The sequence below is a fragment of the Perognathus longimembris genome, chromosome 28, assembly GCF_023159225.1.
Source record: "Perognathus longimembris pacificus isolate PPM17 chromosome 28, ASM2315922v1, whole genome shotgun sequence".
NCBI classification, from domain to species: Eukaryota; Metazoa; Chordata; class Mammalia; order Rodentia; family Heteromyidae; genus Perognathus; species Perognathus longimembris.
Genome location: NC_063188.1, coordinates 34,571,749 through 34,595,213, shown reverse-complemented (window position 1 = coordinate 34,595,213; position 23,465 = coordinate 34,571,749). Strand labels below are relative to the sequence as shown.

At 36.2% G+C, this 23,465-nt stretch overlaps 1 protein-coding gene across 1 annotated transcript in view; it reads right to left on the bottom strand.

The window, feature by feature from the left end:
- Positions 1–3,782: 3,782 nt before the first annotated feature.
- Nup62cl (nucleoporin 62 C-terminal like) overlaps positions 3,783–23,465 on the bottom strand; it is a 64,627-nt gene continuing 44,944 nt past the window's right edge. Inside the window, exon 7 of the mRNA XM_048336809.1 lies at positions 3,783–4,579. The gene's annotated coding sequence lies outside the window, so the exon portion shown is untranslated. The remainder of the gene's footprint in view (positions 4,580–23,465) is intronic.

The window sequence follows — 23,465 nt, the reverse complement described above, 5'->3', positions numbered from 1 at the left end:
AGCCTTGATAAAAACAAGCCAGGGACAGTGCTCATGCCTTGAGTTCAAGCCCCAGTATTGGCAAAAAAGAGAGAGAGATCCCTAATTATAACTCAAGAAGACAATAGAAAAAATGTGGGTTTGGTTTTGCATTACTTGGATTTGAATCTTACTTCATAGTTATTGACATGAAAGTATAGCAGGGCATTTGAGGTGCTCTATGCTTACCGTTTTTTGTAAGTTACTCGAGTATGTGAGGTTCTAGAAATATCTAGTTTAAGCTAGCTTACTCATATATAAAGTAGGGGTAGTGTTTCAGAATAGGGTGTTTATTTGAGTAAATATCCCAAGGCTATCCAGAAAGTTTGGATGTATTTAAACTCCTTTGTGTTGCCCATGCTCAAGTTAAAGCAAAAGACCAAAAAGCAGCTTTCAGGGAAACAAGAAACAAAAACTTTGTTTTCCTTACCCTCAGAACGTCTGGCAGATTGAAGATATGATATTAGATTTGAAGTTTATCATATACGTAAAATACAAGTTTATCCTATGTACCCAAAGGAATGAAGGCAGACATATGTGCATTGCTTTGAATCTCTGACACAGAACAAAGGCTGAAGGGAAGCACAAACTATGGTAGCCTGCTTCAGGAAATCTTGAGAGGTGAAGGAGTTGTTTTGCTGTTCAGACAGTCCACTTAACCCGTTAATCAATAATGACATTGGAAGACACACCGAGGTTGCTAGAGTGCTTTTCCTCTGGGAAGACGGCAGGGTGGAACTTGTATCACCTCACACTGGTATCTTATCCTTCTCATGAAACATGCAGTCTATTGGTGCTCAAGGGAGACACGCTACATTACTGATCCACTAGATGGAATGAGTGGAGAATGAATAGGTAGAAGATATACTCAGAGCTGTAGAATTATGACTGGAAAGCAAGGTCATAAGTACTGGATGCATCTGAATGGAACTGTAGCCAGCCCAAATGGTAGGTAGGTAGGAACATTCAGCAAATTGCATGAGAAGGAAAACCAGGCTATCATTAACTCTACCAAACTTTTAAACTGTGTTACAGTAGCTATCTGTTCCCCATAAGAGCCCTCACCACACCTCAAAAAGATATCAGACAGTATATGAAAAGCTTTCAGATCTGCAGCTAAGTTCCATGGGCACCGGGAACTCATCATGAAGTAGTTTCACAAAGTTACTGCTACAAGAATTTATGACAACTTAAAACTATTTATTTTTCTCACAGTTAAACAAGATTAAGACAGATGCTCCTCATTGTATTTATTTTCAGAATTTGTCCTTCCGAGTTGCTTTATTGGCAGCATACTTCTGGTGAATACGTTATAAAGTAGTTCTATGTGGAAATGTAACAATGAACTCCCCTCCTCCCCACATTACTAATGTAAGCTAGCAATAAATAAAGTGAATCCTTGTTTAAACTATAGACTTTGGATGATAATGATGTCTCAATGTATTTAATCAATTATAAAGCATGTATCATATTGGTGTTTTATAACAATGGTAGGGGAGATATGTATATGTGCATTTGGAAGTATATGAGAATTCTCTTTTGGCTCTATGACAAAATATGTTAGTAAATAAATAAAAATAAATAGTAATTCCAACATATGGAAGATGTTAAGAAAAACTACCCTGTAATTCAGTTTGATAATAAATACTTAAAAAAAAAGAAAAACTAAAAGGTCTCTTGAGTGCACTCATCAACTAATATTAAGAGTAACAACTGTGCATATTTTAAATTCCTAGGAGATAGTGTAACAAACTAAACAGCATCTTTTTAAAGGATCAAAACAGTTATGCAGCCAGGCACCAGTGCCTCATGCCTGTACTCTTAACCACACAAGAGGCTGTGATCTGAGGATCACGGTTTGCAGCCAACCCATGCAGGGAAGTCCATGATATGATATTCTTATCTCCATTTAACTACCAAAAAGCAGGAAGTACATCTATCTGTGTATGTGTTTGTGCACACACACAAAATAAAATAGATGTGTATAAAGTATTAATATAAAAGATTTAGGTTTCTTAGCTGGGCACTGGGTTCATAGCGTTACTCCTAGTCAGAAGGCTGAACTCAGGGCTATCCTGCGCAGAAAGTTTTTTTTTTTTTTTTTTTTTTTTTTTTGCCAGTCCTGGGCCTTGGACTCAGGGCTTGTGCACTGTCCCTGGCTTCTTTTTGCTCAAGGCTAGCACTCTGCCACTTGGAGCCACAGCGCCACTTCTGGCCATTTTCTATATATGTGGTGCTGGGGTATCGAACCCAGGGCTTCATATATACGAGGCAAGCACTCTTGCCACTAGGCCATATTCCCAACCCCCTGGGCAGAAAGTTTTGAGACTCTCTTTTCAGTCCATATTTGGGCACAGTAGTAGCACATGACTGTCATCCTAAGTCATTTTAAGCAATGTGGGAAGCTGAGATTAGGAAGATAGACTAGCTAGGGGAGAAAAGCTGAGATTTAATCTCAACAGAGGGAAGTTGGACTTGTTGGTGCATACCTGTCATACCAGCTATGATGGGAAGCCAAAAATAGGTAGACTGTGTTCTAGGCACATGCTTGAGCAGGAAGTGAGACCCTACATCTCAAGAATAACCAATGAAAACAGGGCTGGGGGGGGGGGAGTATAGTGCCTGCCTAGCAAGGGTGAAGCCCTGACATCAAATCCCGGTGTGACTCCCAAACTCAAAAAAATTGTTTTCAGATAATACATTAGCTGGTTAGGAGAGACTTGAAATTTCTGTGCCTTACCAAAAGGTTGCCTTAACATTACTGGTTAAAAAAAACACCCAATTGTTAGACAATTTCTAACCTTTCAAATGAATATTTGTTCAACAATGACATATATTCAAGTCTCCAAATTCAACAAACTACACTGAGCCTCTCCAGTAAATCCTAAAGCATTAGCAGACGGATCTAGAAGCCACCTGACATTCTCCAGCATCTTCTATATACTGGGAAAAAACCAACTATGACTCACAGTAGAGACAGAGCAACAAGACAAAGCAATCAGGCCCTTAACTTCTTTATTTTACTTAGGAAATTTATAGCAAATTTTCTGATAGTACTAAAAAGAACACTTATGTGAACCTCAAAATTTTGGTGACATGAAAACAAATGTATTCTCAAAAAATACTTGGGAAAACACCAATATGAACTAATTCTTTCATTTTGTCGACAAAATATAACTCCCTAAATGAAGTTATTTGTCCAATTAATTAGGCACACACAGATGTTAACTAGAATTTCTTCCAAAATACTATATTCTCTTACTGAATGTGGAATTTAACTTATATACTAGCAATATGATGGGAGGTGAATATTTACAGATAATGGGTGGAATGTCTCCATATTCAACTAAAACTTTTGAGTATATTAATCTCAAAAGTTGTGTTTACCAACAGAACTTTAGAAGATTTAATGTTCTCTGGATTGTTTTCACCCTATTTTAGTTTTGAGGAATGACAAAAACTTACCTAAATAAGTAGCTGCTTCTTTTGCATAGGTCAAAAAGAGATCATATGAGTTCTAGTATTTAGTGTACTCATTAGACTAACCATCACTAATACTCATTTCGAAAGTATTTTCGTCCTATCGTGTAAATCTCAGTACATTCACGTGTGCTCAGAACTGCCATCCATTTAAAAACTTTTAAGCATTTTACTTTAACCTTAAAAATATTTATTTATGATTTGCGTGCAATACAAAATAAAAGAATGTTACAAGACTTAAAAAGCTTTTTCTTGAAAAACAAAAAATACACAAAAGCAGCAGTAATAAATCATATGCTAACAACAAAACATGAGGATATCAATTTAATAAAAAAAATTGCCTGAATCTTATCTATTTAAAATCACTTAATTCAGGACTGAGGTATAGTCTAGTTGTCCAGTGTTGATAGTGCACATGTGTAGTCCTGGCTTTCATCCTTAGTACCATTAACAAAAACCAAAACACGGAAAATCATAATTCAAATCCCACAACCACCTTATTGCTTTCTTCTCAGGATTTCTACATTTTTGTAAGTCATAATGCACTTCTTTGAGTTGTCCATACTGTTTTCATGCAGATAGAAAGCAGTTAGATGTCGAGAGGTGGATAGTACATGCCATTCACCACAAAGATTTACAATATCTAGCAATTAATACTTTAAAAACTGGCTGACACGTTATTTTTGGCAGGCATGTCATCATAATTCACATGGGAAGGGTGGAAAACACATTCTGTTGGTAGTATGTGGGGCACAGAATGGTAGGTTATACACTACACACAGAGAATCCACATGTAACTCACTATTACATGGGCAAAGAGCTTCAAATGGTTATTACATAATTTCAGAAGCAACAGAAATGAGAATAATTCTAAACAGCACAGTATCTGAATGAAAAAACACATACACACATACAGCTTATTGCAACCAAAGATTAAGTAATAACTGTAAACACTACTGTACTTAATATCAACATGACCTATAGGCAATGAACACTCCAGATTGAACACGCTAGCTCAATCAAATGCAATCTTCTTATCACGTTTTTGCTGGTAACTCTTCTACCTTCATATTCATCATTCCTATAAGGGAAAAAATGTATACAATCATTAATGTGAGGTCAAAATATTACGGAAGCATAATAACACATCTTTCTTTCAACAATGATTAAAAAAAAACTTTATGTATCAGTGAGGCACCTGTGGCTCATACTTGTAATCTGAGTTACTGAGGAGACTGAGATCTGAGGATTGCAGTTCAAAGCCAGCTCAGGCTTCCATGAAACTCTTATCTCCAATTAACAAGCAAAACCCCAGAAGCAGAGATGTGGCTCAAGTAGAAGAGATTTAGCCTTGAACAAAGAAGCTCAGGAACAGTGTCCAGACCCTGAATTCAAGCCCCAGAACTAGCACAAAAAACCACAAACAATTAGAAACTTCACATACAATTTTATTTGTCATTTGTTTAGAAACTGTGAAAACAGTGGACCAAATTCTTTGTTATCTGCTCTCAACAGCTTCCAGACAAATAAGTGTACTTAACATTTTGTCTTTGTTGAAGAGAAGTGTTAATGTTTTGTTTTTGGTTGTTGTTTGTTTCTATTTTTTACTCATTGTAGCCTACAATTACAGTTTAATTGATGGTACAGATTTGAATGGCTCTTAGCTACCAATAAGGCCACTGACCAGGTGCTGGTAGCTCATACCTATAATATTAGTTATTAAGGAGACTGAGATCTGGAGGGTCAAGTTTCGAGTCCAGTCCAGGCAGAAAAAGTCTAAAACAATCAGCAAAAAGCAGTTCTGGCTGTGTGACTCAACTAGTAGAACATCAACTGAGCATGAGGCCCTGAGTTCAAATCTTAGTACTGCCAAAACAAAAGGCATATCAATAAAGAAAAAGAGAGAAAAAGAGAGAGAGAAACAAACAAGGAAAAACAAGTCATATATTGGCCAGACACAGTGGCTCAAGCTTGTAATCCTAGTTATTTGGGAGGTGCAGATAAGGAGATTCAAGGCCAGCCTGGGCATAAAAGTTCACAAGACTCCATCTCAATCAATTGCTAGGTGTGGTGGCCCATGCCTGTTATCCCTGCTACAAGATAAGCACAGAGGCTAGGCACAGTGGCATGAACTTGTGGTCCCCAGTGGGAAGCACAGGTAAAAGGATCATAGCCCAGGCTGGCCTCAGAATAAAGTGAAACGCTACCTTTAAAATAATTGAGGCAAAAAGGGGCTGGAGATGTGGCTCCAGAGTACCTGCCTAGTAAGCTCGGGGTCATGAGTTCAATTCCCAATACCGCCAAAAAAGGAAAAAAAAGAATTGAGTATATTTACATTTTTATTCCTTCCTAATAGTTTACTTAACTTAATGGTTCTTAAATTTGGTTAGGGGCAGTAAACCACAAAATGCCATTAACAATACCATATGGTATGTTTCTGCCAGTAAAATAAGCTGTTGAAATAAGTATGATAATGTGGTCTCTCTACCAACATGTACAAGTAAACCTGTTATTTGCTTGTGTTCGTAATGTTTACTAGTGGATAGCAATAACCAGTGCCTACAAAATGAGAACTTTTTTTATAATGCAATAACCAAAAAATTTAAGCATTGTGCTTTCTTTTTTTCCCAGTCAACTGGAACTGCCCTGATGTTTATTCAGTTTTTAAAGTATGATGCCATATTTTAACTTATACCAAATAAACATTCTGCAAGATTATACTTTAGGAACAGGTAATTTAAATGGTGGTTGTGTGCTAGAAAAACAGTATGTGGAGCCTGGCAAAATAAATCCTCCAGTTGTTGTAATAACTAACTGCAGGGTGCAATTTTTCCCCCCAAATAACATTTTTAATGTGATGGAAACACAAATGATCGCTACAACAAACCACTAACTTGAGACCCAAAATGTCAACATAAGCACAGTTTACTAATTTGCTGATTGATACATATTAAATGCAAAGGAGGACATTTATAACAACCTAAAAAAATCAATATAATGTCAAGAAACACAACTCAGCATTATTATTATTATTATTATTATTATTATTATTATTATTATTATTTTTGGCCAGTCCTAGGCTGTGAACTCAGGGCCTGAGCACTGTCCCTGCCTTCTTTTTTGCTCAAGGCTAGCACTCTGCCACTTGAGCCACAGCGCCCCTTCTGGCCATTTTCTGTATATGTGGTGCTGAGGAATCGAACCCAGGGTCTCATGTATACGAGGCAAGCACTCTTGCCACTAGGCCATATTCCCAGCCCCCACAACTCAGCATTATTAAGAAAGCCTTACTATAAACATTTTGTCATGTCCTCTAATTGAATTCTCAAGATGATTTCTATATTAACATACTTTAAAAAATGTTTTAGGATTCCAATTCTTTAAGGGCAAGTAACTGCACCAAGGCACTTAAGAGTCCTGATCCCTCAACAAGTATAAATGATTGGTTTCTGTCAGTATATTAAATTATATATGCCACTAGAATAAAATTCTAATAGCAGTCAACACTTGGAGGAAGTAATATGCCATACACATCTTGACATTAAAAATGATTATACTGAATATAAAACTAAGAAAACAATTTCATTCATAAGAAACAAAACATGATATAAGCCCATAGAATGGACAGAGCAATGCACAGGAATGAAATGTTTAATGTATAACAACATGAATGAGCGTGAGAATATTTTCCCAAATGAAAGAAGCCAGATATGCACTACTGGTCGTCACATATAATTCTGATTTCATTACTGCAAATTCTCTAGAAAGACTAAATCTACAAAAACAGAAAGGGTATTAGTGGTTATCTCAAATTTTGGATAGGACAGAAACTCCAAACAGACAACAAGAAATATAATATCGTGGACATATAAATTAGTATAATTTACTTGGAAGAAAATACATATCAGAAGCCTTTAAGACATGCACAACTAGTTGTGTGCTGGTGGCTCATGCCTGTAATCCTAACTACTCAGGACACTGAGATATGAGGATTGTGGTATATAGCCAGCCCCAGCAGGAAAGCCCATGTGACTCCAATCATCTACCAAAAAGCTAGAATTGGAGATGTGACTCAAGTGGTAGAACACAAGACTGGAGCAAAAAAAAATCTCAGAAATACAGCCCAGCCCCTGAGCTCAAGCCCCAGGAATGACACACACACACACAAACACACGCACACACACACATACAACCCCCAAACAATAACAAAGCATAGACAAGTTCTTAGCTTGTACTTATATCAGTAATCATGGATATCACTTAAAATTTACCTACAGCTAGGTTGACTTCAGCACAATTTAAAATAAAAAACCCTTTAGAATATTAACCAATGCTTAACAGTGGTTTATTAATTTTTTAAATGAGGACATATTAATACAGGCAAATATTTAGCATTCATTAAACATCAAAATATATTCATATACACTCTCTATTATCTTTATATATCTTTCTCCATCAAAATCTGGATATAGTATGCTATGTGCCTATCAGGGAACAAATAAGTGACAAACATATCCTGGGACCCAGACATAGTTAAGTACTGAAAATATAAATATAATTAAGACAAAATTTTATGTAAAAACTAAATTTTAAGTAAGCAGTCATATAAATATATAACTGCAATGTTGTGGTAAATGCTGATTATGGTGTATGTAGACACAGTATGAATGCAAATGAAGAGGATAAATAATTATTAGAATGAGGTAAGGAATGCTTCCTAAAAGAGATAGCTCTAAAATTACATCTTAATGTGGGAACCAGGCAGACAATGATGGGCTGAGGTACTCCAGAGAGAAGAAACTGAACAAACATAAAAAATATGTAACAAGAAATAATATTACGTGTTTTCAAAAATAAGATATAGTTTTGCAAACAAAAGATGAGGCTGTAGAGACAGGTAGCTGTTAGCTTATACCTCAGGGTATTTTGTATATTATGCAAGGAACTAGAATTCATCATTGGACAATCAAAACTAGAGGGGTTTTTAATAAAGAGATGATGAGAACAGAGCACAACATTTTATGAAGATCAATTGACTGCAGTGTGAAAGTAAATTGGAATAAGGTAAAATGAGGAAGGAGACCGTTAAGGTCCCTAAAGATTAAATCCATGCTTTTACCCCTGCTGAATTCTAATATACCTGTATAAAAAAGGAAAGAGATAAAACCACAAGGAGAAAAATAACGGCAAAAACAAACCTTGCAAAATTGCAACAGGATTTATACTAGAGAATTCTAGAAAAGACACAGAATTAGTAGAACTAGGTAATTTAAAGTAGCATTGAAAGAGGACCTGGAAATCAGATTATAAATGATTAAGAGGCTGAGCACTCCTCTCTTCCACATCCTATATCTGGATGATTCTCCCTACCCAGGTTCTGCAGATGATTTTGCACTGAAGAATATGAACCAGATAAGCTCTGGATCAAGGAAGGAAGAACAAGGAAAGGGCAACGATTCTATTTCAAAAGTATGGATTAAATAAAAATTCACGAGGGATTAAGTAAAAGCCTAAAAACTGAACATAGAGTTTTCAGTTCACCCTCTAACAGTTCCAAGAACACTGGATTAACACTATACTTACTAATCTCTAACCAAAAGCTGGAAGATTCTTCTCCAGAGAATTTGACCAGCAAAATAAAAAAAAATATTCCTGCCAGGCACAGCTGGCTCATGCCTAGATCCTCAGGAGGCTGAGATCTTAGGATCACAATTTGAAGCCAGACTGAGCAGGAAAACTGTCCGACTTCAATTAACCACCAAAAAGTTGGAAGTAGAGCCATGGCTCAGTTGAGCAATATTCTTGAGCAAAAAAAGCTCAGAGGCAGCACCCAGACTCTAAGTTCAAGACCTAGGACCAGCACAAAAAGATAACAATGTTTGTAGGTCATCCAAGACTTAATGAAATTATCTTATACTAAGTTAATAAACCCACTTAACAAAACTACAACATCTAGCCTATCATTTTATTATGAATAGACAATCAAAAATACCAGACAACTTAATATGATAATTAAACAGAATAGAAAGATAAAAATGCTAAAAGAAACAATATTAAGAATAAAGTGTTTTGTTGAAAAAAATTAATATCCTTATTTTGTTCTTATTTTATGACTCCATGTAATAAACATTTTGACTACTTCATGAATCCACAAAGAGCAGAATTCTATTAAAATACACATAATCCTAATACAGCACAGTTCTTGCAAAATAAAAGCTATGTCAGCAAGCAAAGATAAATAGAAAAGATTGTAATAAAAAGTTGAACACAGCCAGGCACTGGTGGCTCACACCTGCAATCTTAGCTACTCAGGAGGCTAAGATCTAAGGATAGCAGTTCCAAGCCAGACCGGGCAGGATAGTCTGTGAGACTCTAATCTCCAATAAACTAACAAAAACGTTGGAAGTGGAGTTGTCGCAGAGCACTACTGTTGAACAAAGGAAGCTCAGGAACAGCACTCAGGCTTTGAGTTCAAGCCCCAAGACCAGTCATAAACAAACAGAAAAACAAAAACAAAAACAAAAAACAGGTTGAGCACAGAGCCACAATATTTAACAAAAGTACAAAGATAGGAAAGAATAGAAATGTAGTTTTACAAGAAAGAACAGATAACAGAGAGAAGCCAGAAGAAATCTAATGTAATAGCCTCAAACTAAGAAAAATGACTTTCTTAACTTACCAATACCAGGCTCTGTGGATGAAACAGATCCACATCAGAGCATATCAACTAAAATTTAAGGATTCTGACGAGGAACTGAACATTTATTTACCTTAAGACAAACATCCAAATAAATAAAGAAGTCAAGATAATTAAAGAACCAGAGACTCAAATTCACCAGTGTACAGGCTATAAATAACTTCATCCTGTTTTCTCCACATAACCATCCACCTTTGGATTAACAGAGAAAACCACTAAGGAAAACAGAAGGCCAACTAATACATGCCTGGTATCTTACCTACAAGTTAGCTAAGCAAAGAAAAAAGAAGGTAGCTTTCTTGCTCTATCTCATGGATGTTGACAGGCTCTTAAAAAAATGATTGTAGGTTTTTATTAAATTTTGTCTTATGTTTAGCTTTGCTATTATTTCTTTTTGGACCCAGCAGTGTCTTCAGAATAGTGGGCAAATGTTTGGCAAATACCCACATCACGGCAAGAAACTATACACCACAAATAGGCTACTACCTGGTTCTGCCTAAACATTGTGAATACTTCAACTAAAAGAACACAGGAGATTTAAATCCTCAACCAAAGACTTGGGCCCAGCTGCTTAAATCCCAGTGCAGAAACATAACTAATATGAAAAAACCCACAAGGCAACACGTTCCTCCAAAAGTCAAGAATTCCACAGTAAAAGACTTGAACGCATATATACAGTATCCAGGGTACTAGGATGAGATAGAGTGATAGTGCGGTAAAACCAGAGGAAGGGAATACGAGAGAAAAAAAAAAGGTATGGTTTCACATGGCATGTTGAAAATAATTACCACAATGATATAACACTTGTTCCCATAATGTGGAGTTCATTTCACGTAACATCATCTTATATGTTCATAAGAGCATAGCTATTGGGCTATTGTGATCCTCTGCTATGACTAGCCTAAACATGTACTAATTATTCCCTATGAGGGAAACCATAGAGTCCACGTTTCTTTGGGTCTGGCTCACTTCACTTAGTATGATTTTTCCAAGTCCTTCCATTTCCTTACAAATGGGCAATGTCATTCTTTCTGATAGAGGTATAGATTTCCATTGTGTATATGTACCACATTTTCCTGATCCAATCCTCTACTGCGGGGCATACCAAAATCAAGACAAAGGATGAAAAGACAAAGGATTCCAAAAGCAATACTTACAAAACCATTTGGTGCAAACCAACTGTACAACTCATGGGAAGGGGAGAGAAATGGGGAGCGGGGAGGATGGGGGAAAATGAGGGAGGAGGTAACAAGTTGAACAAGAAATGTATTCACTGCCTTACATATGAAACTGTAACCCCTCTGTACTTCACTTTGACAGTAAAGGAAAAAATATTTAAAAAAATAAAATAAAATGTTAAGTTAAAAAAAAAAAAGAAAGAAAGACAAACAGCGGAGAATGTGGCTTAGTGGTAAAAGCGCTTGCGTAGCATGCATGAAGCCCTGGGTTTGATTCCTCAGTATCAAATAAACAGAAAAAGTGGCGCTGTGGCTCAAGTGGTTGGGCTCTAGCCTTGAGACTAGAGAGGCTCAGGGACAGAGCCCAGGCCCTGAGTTCAAGGCCCAGGACTGGCAAAAAAAACAAAAACAAACACACAAAAAGAACAATAGTAAAATAGATGAAATCACATACAATCAACTCAAAGGAATGATAAGAATAATCAACCTCCTTAAATAAAACATGTACAAATTCAAAGACAATACAAATAAACAGTTGAATGAAACAAGAAAGACCGTGTGTTCCATTCCTGGATAGTCCATCACATGAAGTTGATGAGCATAATACAATACACAAACAGATAGAAAGACAAAAATCACACATTCATTAATAAGTGCAGAAAGAGATTTTAACACAATTCAACATCCCTTCACAACGAAAGCTCTGGAAAAAATAGGAATAGCGGTAATGTACCTTAGTATAATAAATGCTATATAAAACAAACTGAAACAGACAACATCATACTAAATGGAGAAATACTGAAACCATTCCAATTAGTAAAATAGAATATGGGAGTGTTATAGCTCAGTGGTCTCTTGCCTAATGTGTGAAATCCTGGGTTTGATTCTCAACATCGCTAAACACAAAATCAAAACCACATGATACAAACAAAACTGGTGATATAGTATAGAAACTGCTTATCTACTACAGATTAGAAAACTCTGGAAAAGGTGAATCAAAAAAGATCAAACTGATAGATTTAAATGAGTGAGGGACTTAGGGAATGAATATCTGATAAACATATAAAAAACTTGAATAAGATTCAATAAAAAAAACTGGTAAACAAAGAAGAGATAAGATAGTATGTGTGTTGGCCTGAGAGTAACATTTATATCATCATAATTCAAATGTTAACTATTGGGGCTGGGAATATGGCCTAGTGGCAAGAGTGCTTGCCTCCTCCTATACATGAAGCCCTGGGCTCAATTCCCCAGCACCACATATATACAAAACGGCCAGAAGTGGCGCTGTGGCTCAAGTGGCAGAGTGCTAGCCTTGAGCTAAAAAAAAAAAAAAAGAAGAAGCCAGGGACAGTGTTCAGGCCCTGAGTCCAAGCCCCAGGACTGGCAATAAAATAAAATAAAATAGGAATAAAGAAATACTCAGGGCTGGGGATATGGCCTAGTGGTAAGAGAGCTTGCCTCATATACACGAGGCCCTGGGTTCGATTCCCCAGCACCACATATACAGAAAACAGCCAGAAGTGGCGCTGTGGCTCAAGTGGCAAAGTGCTAGCCTTGAGCAAAAGGAAGCCAGGGACAGTGCTCAGGCCCTGAGTCCAAGGCCCAGGACTGGCCAAAAAACAAACAAACAAATACTCAAATGTTAGCTATTGACTGATGTGAAACTTATGATATAAGAAATATACTGGGATAATGAAAACATATAGTCATATATTTGATTATGAGTTAGATATTCATCTCTCATTTTGCAGCTAGTAGTGGATGCTTACTATGGGAAAACTAAAAATTAGCAATATACAGGTATTTAGAAATATAAAAACTTTTGAATGCCAGCTAAAATAATTAAAAATGATTGCAATTGAGAATAGGAAACGGGGTTTGGAAAAGGAGCAATTATTTTAATAAACCTTATAAAGCTACTGTACTTTTGAATGGTAGATGAAAAAGGCCTGAAACAAGGTTGTGCCAGCAGGAGTCTGTTAAAAAGTAAGGAATAGTAAGTATAATTATCATTACTTACTGAAAAAAATAGAAATACCCTGCCTTAGATTCCTGAGTAAAAACTTTAGTTGAAAAAAGATAAAGGACTTATAGATCCAGGAGACAGTGAGTTTAGTTTTATACAAGTATAATTTGATGCACCTCAGGATATTAATGTGCAGATGTTTCTTAACATGGTACTTTAAAATGGATAGTAAAATAACCACTAGAGTAACTGGTTGTATATAACAACTAGGGTTAAAATACTGCTAGTTATCAGAAATGACTTAAAAGCAAATACTGTTAAAAATAAGGAAAGGCCTCAAATCAATTATCTAAAATTTCTACTTTAAGAAATTAGAAAAAGGGTAAAATTACCCAGAAGCCAGCAGAAGGAAGACGATAATAAAGGCAAAAAGAGATACCATTAAGACTGCAAAGAGAAACATCACAGGAGAGAAAAATCAATGAAACCAAAAGCTATTTCTTTAAGGAAAAAAAATCAATGAAATTAGCAAACCTCTAGGCAAGAGAAGAAAAAAAAGAGAAAACATAAATCACCAATATCAGGAAAGACACAGGATATATCACTGTAGATTCTAAAGCAATTGAAAGGATAAAGAGGAAATTCAATAAACAAGTTTATACTTACAAATTCAACAACCTAGCAAAAATGCACTAACTCCTCAAAAATCCCCACAATCAATGAAAATTCAACCAAGATGAAATAGATAATCTGCTTAGTCCTAGAAACATCAAAAATTGAATTTGTAATTTAAAAGGTGCCAAAAATGAAATATACACACCCAAGCAAATGTTGAGTAAAATACTAAACATTTAAAGAACTGAAACCATGGCTTCACAAATCCTTTTATAAAAAGAGGACAGCATGGGGCTGGGGATATAGCCTAGTGGCAAGAGTGCCTGCCTCGGATACACGAGGCCCTAGGTTCGATTCCCCAGCACCACATATACAGAAAACGGCCAGAAGCGGCGCTGTAGCTCAAGTGGCAGAGTGCTAGCCTTGAGCGGGAAGAAGCCAGGGACAGTGCTCAGGCCCTGAGTCCAAGGCCCAGGACTGGCCAAAAAAAAAAAAAAGAGGACAGCAGTAACCTACAAAACTAGGCAAAGAATACAAATGAAAGTTATACACCAATACATCTTCAGACACAAAAACATCTCATATATTTAAAATCATCATCTAAATATTAACAAACCAAACCCAATGATTTTTCAAAGTATTTATAAACCAAAAACAAGTACATTATCTTCCACATAATATATATGACTGACTCAACATTTCAAATACATCAAGGTAATCAACTATATCTCAATGAATTAAAGAAAAAGTATCTATCAACTGATGAAGAAAAACCTTGACAAAATTTAATACCTGTGGTATTTAAAAAAATCTCAGCTAGTGGCTGGGGATATAGCCTAGTGGCAAGAGTGCCTGCCTCGGATACAGGAGACCCTAGGTTCGATTCCCCAGCACCACATATATACAGAAAACGGCCAGAAGCGGCGCTGTGGCTCAAGTGGCGGAGTGCTAGCCTTGAGCGGGAAGAAGCCAGGGACAGTGCTCAGGCCCTGAGTCCAAGGCCCAGGACTGGCCCCCCCCCCCAAAAAAAAAATCTCAGCTAGTTAGGAACAGAGAGGTATTACCTGAGTTTGATAGAGAGCATCTACAAAAACTCTACAGCTAACCTACCTCACAGGAAAGACTAAAGGCTTTCCACATGAGAAGAGAAAAACCAAGGATGCTGCTTTCATCTCTCTTATCCATACTGCACTGGAAGTTCTAGTCAGTGCAAAAACAAACAAACAAACAAAACACCCAAGTGATACCCTTCCTTTGGAAAGGAAGAAATAATACTGGATTTATTTACAGATATAATAATAATGTACTTTTTGCAGATATCATAATTGCTTATGTAGAAAATACCAACAAATTCACAAAAAGCTCCAAGAACTGAGAATTGAGTCCAGTAGCACCAAAGGGTTTAAGATCAACACACACACACACACACACACACACACACACTCTCTACTGTGCTTTTAAAGTATTAGCAATAAATGTTGAGATTTGAGACCAGCCTGGGCATACATTCCAAGATGTCTTATCAACCAATAGCTAGGCACAGTGATACACATGTTATCCTAGCTACATAAGAACCTCAGACCAAGAGAAGTGAAGTTCCAGGCCAACCTAAACAAAGGAAGGAAAAAAGAAAGGAAGGGAAGAAGGAAGGGAGAGACAGAGGGAAGAGAGCAAAAAGTTTTCAGGATTCCATTTATGTAGAAGACAGACTGTATAAAACAGGTAGACTGCCACCCAGTTTTGCAAAAATTGAGGCCGTATTTCAAAAGGAGCAGCACAAAAAAGCTGGAAGCATGGCTCAGCAGTAGAGCACTTGTCCAACAAGCACAATGCCCTGAGTTCAAAACTCCACTTAGTGCCAAATACATTAAATAAAAACATTGATAAGGTAGACATCATCAAAGCTGAAAGCTTTTATCTTCTAAGAAGATAAATAGATAAACTAAAGTCTGGCAGACAGTATTCACAAGCAATATATCTGGTAAAGGCCTTGCATATAGAATACATGACATACTTGTAAAATTGAACGACAAAAATAATTTGAAGATAGGCAAAAGGCATAAATAAGAGATTTCACAGGAGAGGATATTCTATAACAAGTAAGCACAGGAAAACATGTTCAGCATCATTGGGTCTCCGGAAAATACAACTTAAATCTGTATTGGCATCTCTACACATCCATCTCAGAAATAAAATTTATAATATTAGAAACACCAAATACTGGTAAAGACAAAAACTTCAGTACTCTTACATAAATAATGAGATCAGGAAATAGTGTATCCATTCGGGAAAGCAGTATGACAATTTCTTATAAAACTAAATAGGTAGCCAGACACTGGTGGTTCACACCTATAATCCTAGCTACTCAGGAGGCTGAGATCTGAGGATCATGGTTCAAAGTCACCATGGGCAGAAAAGTCTATGAGACTTATCTCATAGTGAAAGTGGAGGTATGGCTCAAAGTGGTAGAACACAAGTCTTGAGCATAAAAGCTCAAAGACAGCACTTGAGCCCTGAGTTCAAGCCCCATTACCAAAGGAAAAAAAAGTCTGTCTCTTAAAACTAAACATGCAACTGGGAGACAGTGAGGGAAGGGATGACACTGTCCAAAAAGAAATGTACTCATTACCTGACTTATGAAAAGGCAACCCTTCTGTACATCACCTTTATAACAAGAATTAAAAACAGAAAATAAATACATTGACATCTTCAAAGCAATTTTTAAATCAACTAAACATGTACTCCCATGTAACCTAGCAATTCCACTCTATTTATCCCAAAGAAATGCAACTATAAATTTACATAAGAATTTGGGCATAAAAGTTCATAGCAGGCTTAGTCATAATAACTATAAACTTGAAGTAGCACACATGCCCTGTAACAAAGGGTTAAACAAATTAGTATGCTCATACCATAGAACCCTACTTAGAAATAAATAAAATCAAACTGCTAAGGGAATTATGCTGAATGAAAAAAAGAATAAGCCAATCTCAAAATTTTACATACTGCATGATTGTATTTATATGGTATGACAAAATTATAAAATTTTACAAACTGTTAGATTAGCAGTTTTCATGAATTAGGAACTGGGGGTAAGTGTGTGTCATGGGGAAACCCTGTGTGGCATATAACTGGTCTGTAGCTTGGTTATGGTGAAGGACCATGAAAACTTCATATGTGCCAGGCACATGTGAATGCATATACTGTATGCATATATTGAACTATAAACTCATTGATATGTATAATAAATCCATGTTAATAGAAAATAAGGGGCTGTAGGTAGTAGTTCACACCTGTAATCCATGACACTCAGGATCCAGAGATCAAGAGGATCACAATTTATAGGCAGCCCAGGTAAAAAATTATTGAGACCTCATCTCAACTAATAAGCTAGGCATGGTGCACACCTGCAGAATAATCATGCTCCAGGCCAACTCAGAAAAAAAATAACAAGAAAAGGGCTGTGGACATGGAGCAAGTAGCAAAGTTCTCACCTAACAAATATGAGGTCTTGAGTTCAACTTCAGTATTACCAGAAATAAAAAAAGGAAAGAAAGTACAATACTGAGCTAATAATTACCAGTACAACATAAGACTTTATGTTGTCCCCTAAAACACTGAAATGTGCAGTATGTTCTGAAGCACATCTACAAATGTTATTGATGAAATATCATCAATTGAATTCATCTTTGATATAGTTGTGCATGTTCCCTAATACTGCATTATAGTGAGGTTCTACTGTTATATATATTTTTTAGATACAGGAAGAAAATTACTTTGGAGAAAAATGTGTCTTTCTCACAAACAACATAGATTCTGCTATTTGGGAATGATTTAAATTATGTTGCATATAATTCATGTGAGGAGGCTCTCCAGCTTGAGGAAATTCATTTGGGCACAAAATGTACTAAGTAGGATTAGTGAGGAATCTAATTTTGCAGATGCATTGAGCATATTTCAAATCTGGATTTACATAGAGAAAAGGAAGCTTGGGAAGTAGAGCCCTGAGAACGTCAACCATCACACACTCCTAACAGGAATGAAAGAGCTGCTTAATTCTAATCTTAGTACCCTAATCTAACTTACAAGACGTTCTTTCAAAACAAGGGACAAAGGTGTGACAATGAACCTATTTTGTCTGTAGAGAGGAGTAGAGATGAACAAGTGACTCACTAAACAAAGGAGAGACATAAAATACCTTTCAATGAACTGCAATGGGAGACAGGAAGTGAGCTTTGTGAATAGAAGTGCCTTCGTGTTCCAGCCACGTCTCTGGCAGAGGGCATTCAATTCTCAAGTACTTAAAGTGGAACATTATACTCCAGAACACCAAGAGATGACCTCTCCAATCAACTAAAGTCATCAAGATTCTCAGAGAATTTGAGAAAAGGAGTAGGTAAAAGAAACAACCTTGATCAGCAAATCAGATTCCGTTCTAGAGAGTGAAGGAGGAAGAAGGCATTTCTAGGAATTCAAAGGCATTTTTGGCCTTACAATATCTGATGCTTTTCATCTGAGAACACTGCGAGCAGTTAATAACAATATTTTCTAAATCATCTCCTCTGTAGACCAAAACTTCCTTAAAATATCTAACAATGCTGGTGTTCATGCCTGTAGGAGGCTGAGAAATGAGGATCACAGTTCAAAGTGAGCCCAAGCAGAAAAGTTTGTGAGATTCATATCGCCAAGTAAGTACCAAAAACACTGAAAGTGGAGCTGTGGCTCAAGAAGAGTGCTCAGGTCCTAAGTTCAAGCTCTAGGACCCAGAAACAAGTGCACGCACACACAAACACACACATACACACACAACATACATGCATATACATGCATATAGATGTATATATATACACCTCTTTCTCTCTCTCACCAAAAAAACACCTTACTGTGAAACAATCCCTTCAAATAATAACTATCAACACTTGGTAAAAATGAAGCATTACTTTACAGAGGTTATTTCTCTACAATGATACTAAAAGGTGTTTTATATAACATGTTTTATGTGAAACGAAATACAGTGGTCATAGACACCTAGCCCAGTGGTCATGGGATGGTATTTTGGAAATATTATAACTTTATGAAATTCTTAATTACCCCAAGGAGCTCTTCTTTCTGCCTTAAATAACTGTCTAAATGTTGGAAGAAGCTATTGCATAATTATGAGGGGCTATTCCTAAGAACCTGCAGTGACTCTAGAAAAAATGTTTTAGTCTTAAAGTTTTGAGATCTCTCATGAAAGAATTAAGATGCCATGAAAATGCTCACTGAACTTTCAAATAATGACAAGTATAGGACTTTCCACTTGTTCCTTTACTGATGTGTGATAAATACTAATAGACATGACAGTGATTTGGTATAAGAAGTAACAGGAAATGTGTATCCTCCACTGTACCTCTTCCTCTGAAAACAGCAGCTAGTAGCTCTACATACTTAAAATGAATAACAAATTGGCTCAGCTTAGACTGCCAACTCTGTCACAAGTGGTCCCAGGAGAGCTAGAGCTGCTGCAGTTTTGGTGATTGCCAATTCAGAAGACAGATGTGAGACTACAGCACTGTCATCTAGCCAACCTGGAAATAATGCTGTAATTTTTTTCTGACTATGGTATCTGACTACGGTTACTATCCGCTTTGAATTACCTATGCCAGCCTGGAGGAAAGGTGGCATAGATAATGGTAAACAGTGGCTATCAAATCTCATAACTGATTGATACCTGCACATGGTCAGAGTCTCCTTAGTTTGGTGCTTTTGTTCCCTTTCTGAGTCCTATCACTGTTGATTTTCCATAGGTTAGAGAACAAAAGGACCTGGTTTTCTACAACTTGCTCAAGATGTTAAATTGATTGGACTGTGTAATCTATTATCATACTTGAATCTGATATTTAATTTCCAATTCACATTTCTCTTTCTCTTTCAATATAATTACAACATTTTTGAGAGCAGTTTTAAGTCCCAACAATACTGAGAAGCTAGAGAAAATTTTCATGTTCCTCTTGCTGCCACAAATGCACAGCTTCTCCTATTACCATCATCCCACAAATGAGTAGTACATTGGTTCCAACAAATGAAACTACATTAACCTATCATAATCACTCGGTGTCCATAATCTTCACTGTGGTTTACTCTTGGTTTTGTATATTTTCTGGGTTTTGGAAAATTTACAGTGAAGTGCATCACCATTGTAATATCATACAAAATGTTTTAACTGATGTAAAAATCTGTATTTTCCCTACTCATCCCTCCCCTCAGACCTTCTTAATGTATCTAGTTTCCCCTTTTCCAGGTTATTATTATAAGTGGCTGTCCATATTAGTTTCTTTCCCATAGGCTTTTTCTCCATCTGATACTGGGGCTCAAACTCAGAGCCTGGGTGTTGTCCTTTAGATTATTTTTCCCTCAAGGCTGTATCTATCACTTGAGCCACAGCTCTACAATGGTCTTTTGGTGGTTAATTGAAGAAGAGTGTTATGGACGTTCCTGCTTATGCTGGCTTTGAACCTCGATCCTCAGATCTCAACCTTCTGAGTTGCTAGGTTTAAAGTTGTAAGTTCCACACCCAGCTTAGTTAATTACATGAAAATCACTTCTAAAGAGCTGGCTTTTAAAGTTAAACATAGCAACATAATAGTTGCTATAGTTTATGTTGGAAAACATCTGTGCCAGCATCAAGGATATTAGATCACACAAAAAAGCACTTACCAGCAACCTTTTAAAATAAAGATTTAATTTTATATAAAGGTTACATTTTCTTTAGTTAAAATGTATTTGTATTGCAAATAAACGTGTTCATTAGTTTTTCTATAACTATTATCTGAATGTGAATAAATGGATTCATTTAATCTTAAAATTTTCAGTCCACAGACTATTTCAGCCAACATGATCCAATTAACTATTAAAAACCAAAATAAAACAAGAAAAATGTCTCTTAGCATAATTAAACCCTGCCACGCTCCATTTCTTGACCATGTCATTTCCTGAGATGAAAAGGAAAGACTTGTTGGATGCGAATAGCAAACTAGAAGCCTGCAGTCAAGAGTTATTAGGCGTTCCCTATTCTTCATCATGGCTTGTCTTGTCTCTGTTGACAATTCTGATGAAATTTCATTGCCTCTTCAGCTCAAATGAATTTTTAGCACAGAAGTAATTCCTAGTAATCATTACTCCCTATTGTCTTATTCTTGTTAACTTGTGTTGATTCGGAACTTCACCTAGACACCTATATCTCATATCCCATACAAAACACTATCATCCTTCAAAAACGCTTGTCCTTTACTGTTAGAAACATGACTGAAATTTGTATGTCTGGAGATGCTTATATTAGAATTGTTTTAAGAGTACATCAAAAGAAAAAAATAGTAAATATCTTTTTTTTTTTTGCCTGTCCTGGGGCTTGAACTCCTTTTGCTCAAGGCTAGCACTCTACCACTTCAGCCACAGCACCACTTCTGGCTTTTTCTGTGTGGGTAGTACCAAGAAATTGAACCCAGGGCTTCATGCATGCTAGGCAAGCACTCTACCACTAGGCCAAACTCCATCTGCTAATAAGGAAATCTAGATCTGGTCTTAGCTCTACTTCCCATTAGCTCTGTGTTCTAAAGGAAGTCATTCGACCTCTCTGAGCCACAGTTGCTTCACTTATATAAAGTAAATCCCTTGTAACTACTTCAATTTTATAAAAGAAACATTGGCTGAGAGCCTTGAGCTTTCTTTTATGACAAAGAGGATTCCTACCAAGCGCAAAATCATGGTAATTTTTCTTTACAGCATAAATTACCTTTTGGCACCCTCTTCTCAGCTCCACTCAAAAGGCACTGTTCACTGTAGAAAAATATGCCACAGATAGGAAGATTTTGTATAATCTCATTCTTCAGTGTTTTCCGCTTATTGACATTCTTCTGTATCTTAGGTTTGTCTCACAACTATTCTAGGTAAGTGGTTTTTAATGATAATCTACCTGGAACTGTCTTCTCTAGATTATATTTAATAACTACCTTCCAAGCCCTGTGACCTCTCTTGCCTCTCACCCCTCCCTCACATATAGTACATTTTGGCAACCAGTAACCAATTCTGCAACTACCACCAACCATGGGCCATTCACTGTTCTAACAAAATCATACACTGCTTCTTTTAATCTTTATAATGCACTTAAAAGATAGCTATTATCCCTCATCTTGTAAATGATGATACAGGTGTAGTGAGATTAAGTAACATTTAAGGTCATGCAGCTATGAAGGAGTGATGCCTTGACTTGCGGGAAAGTTGAGAGAATAGTAAAAATCACATGCTTGCAAACCTCTTACCGAGATGAAACCACCTTATCACAAATTACTAGATTTCATTCTCTTCATAAATGGTTTTGGCTGAATTACTTGAAAGTAAATAAAGACATGAAAATTCTCTAAATTATGTAGCTTGCATTTTCGAAGGAAAAGGATATTTTTCTACATAATCTTAACTATCACACCTAGAGAAATGAACAATACGCTATTTGCTTAATGATCCTAAATATTTCTTTTGCTCTTGTTTTGATTCAATATCTAATTAGGCTAACAGAGTTGACTTTTCTATTTCTTTTAATAATTTTTTTGTTATTGTTACTAAAGTTTTGAAGAGTTTAAGAGCCAATTATCTTGCAAAATGTCTCTGTATACAATATCTGATAATATACATAAGTGATATTGTAAAGTGATCAGTCAAATCAAAAGGCTCATAATATTAAGTTATCCCACTTTTGGTGAAGTCAAATTTGACTACCTCATTAAAATGATACATGCCAGATAGCTTTTGTAATGGCATATTTTCTCCTTTGTAATTGTAAATTTGTAAATCTTTAGTATGTAAAGTGATATTTTTGAGACCACTCAAATATCTTATTCCTTAATAATCTTAAACTCAGTAATTTCAGAATTCATGGATGAGTCTTGCTTGATACTACTGTTAATACTGGGGACACAAAATTGTGATCAATGTACTGAACTGTACAACTGAAATGCAGAATTTTATGGCATGCAAATTATGCTGCAATAAAACTGTCTTTTAAAAACATTAGCTAAATAACTTAGTGTCTGTATTTGGTCCATTTCCTGCTGATATGTTTTTCTTCCATGAAATGACTGACAGTTAAAACATTTTATAAATGAGGCAGAGTATTCAGGACCAAAGTGAACTTAATAAAAGTACTCCACTGAAAAGTATCATGGTAGCTTCCTAATTCTACAATTATTCCTAAAATCACCAGTCGGCATGCTTCTATAAAGACTTTTTCCCATACCTTTCATTTCTCCTTTTTTTCTAGTATCATTGTGAACTTGGAAGTTGTTTCCCCACTTAGTGTATTATGATAAATTACTGTTTTTCTTTTTCATGTTGAAATCATCTCAGTAAGACAATAGGAGTCCTTGAAGCTACCCTGTGTTCTGATAATAACTTCATTAGTCTTTGAACAATTCACTTTCTTGCAGAAAAAGTCCCAAGCTTACTTGAACATTTTCTGCCAGAGACCTGAGATCAG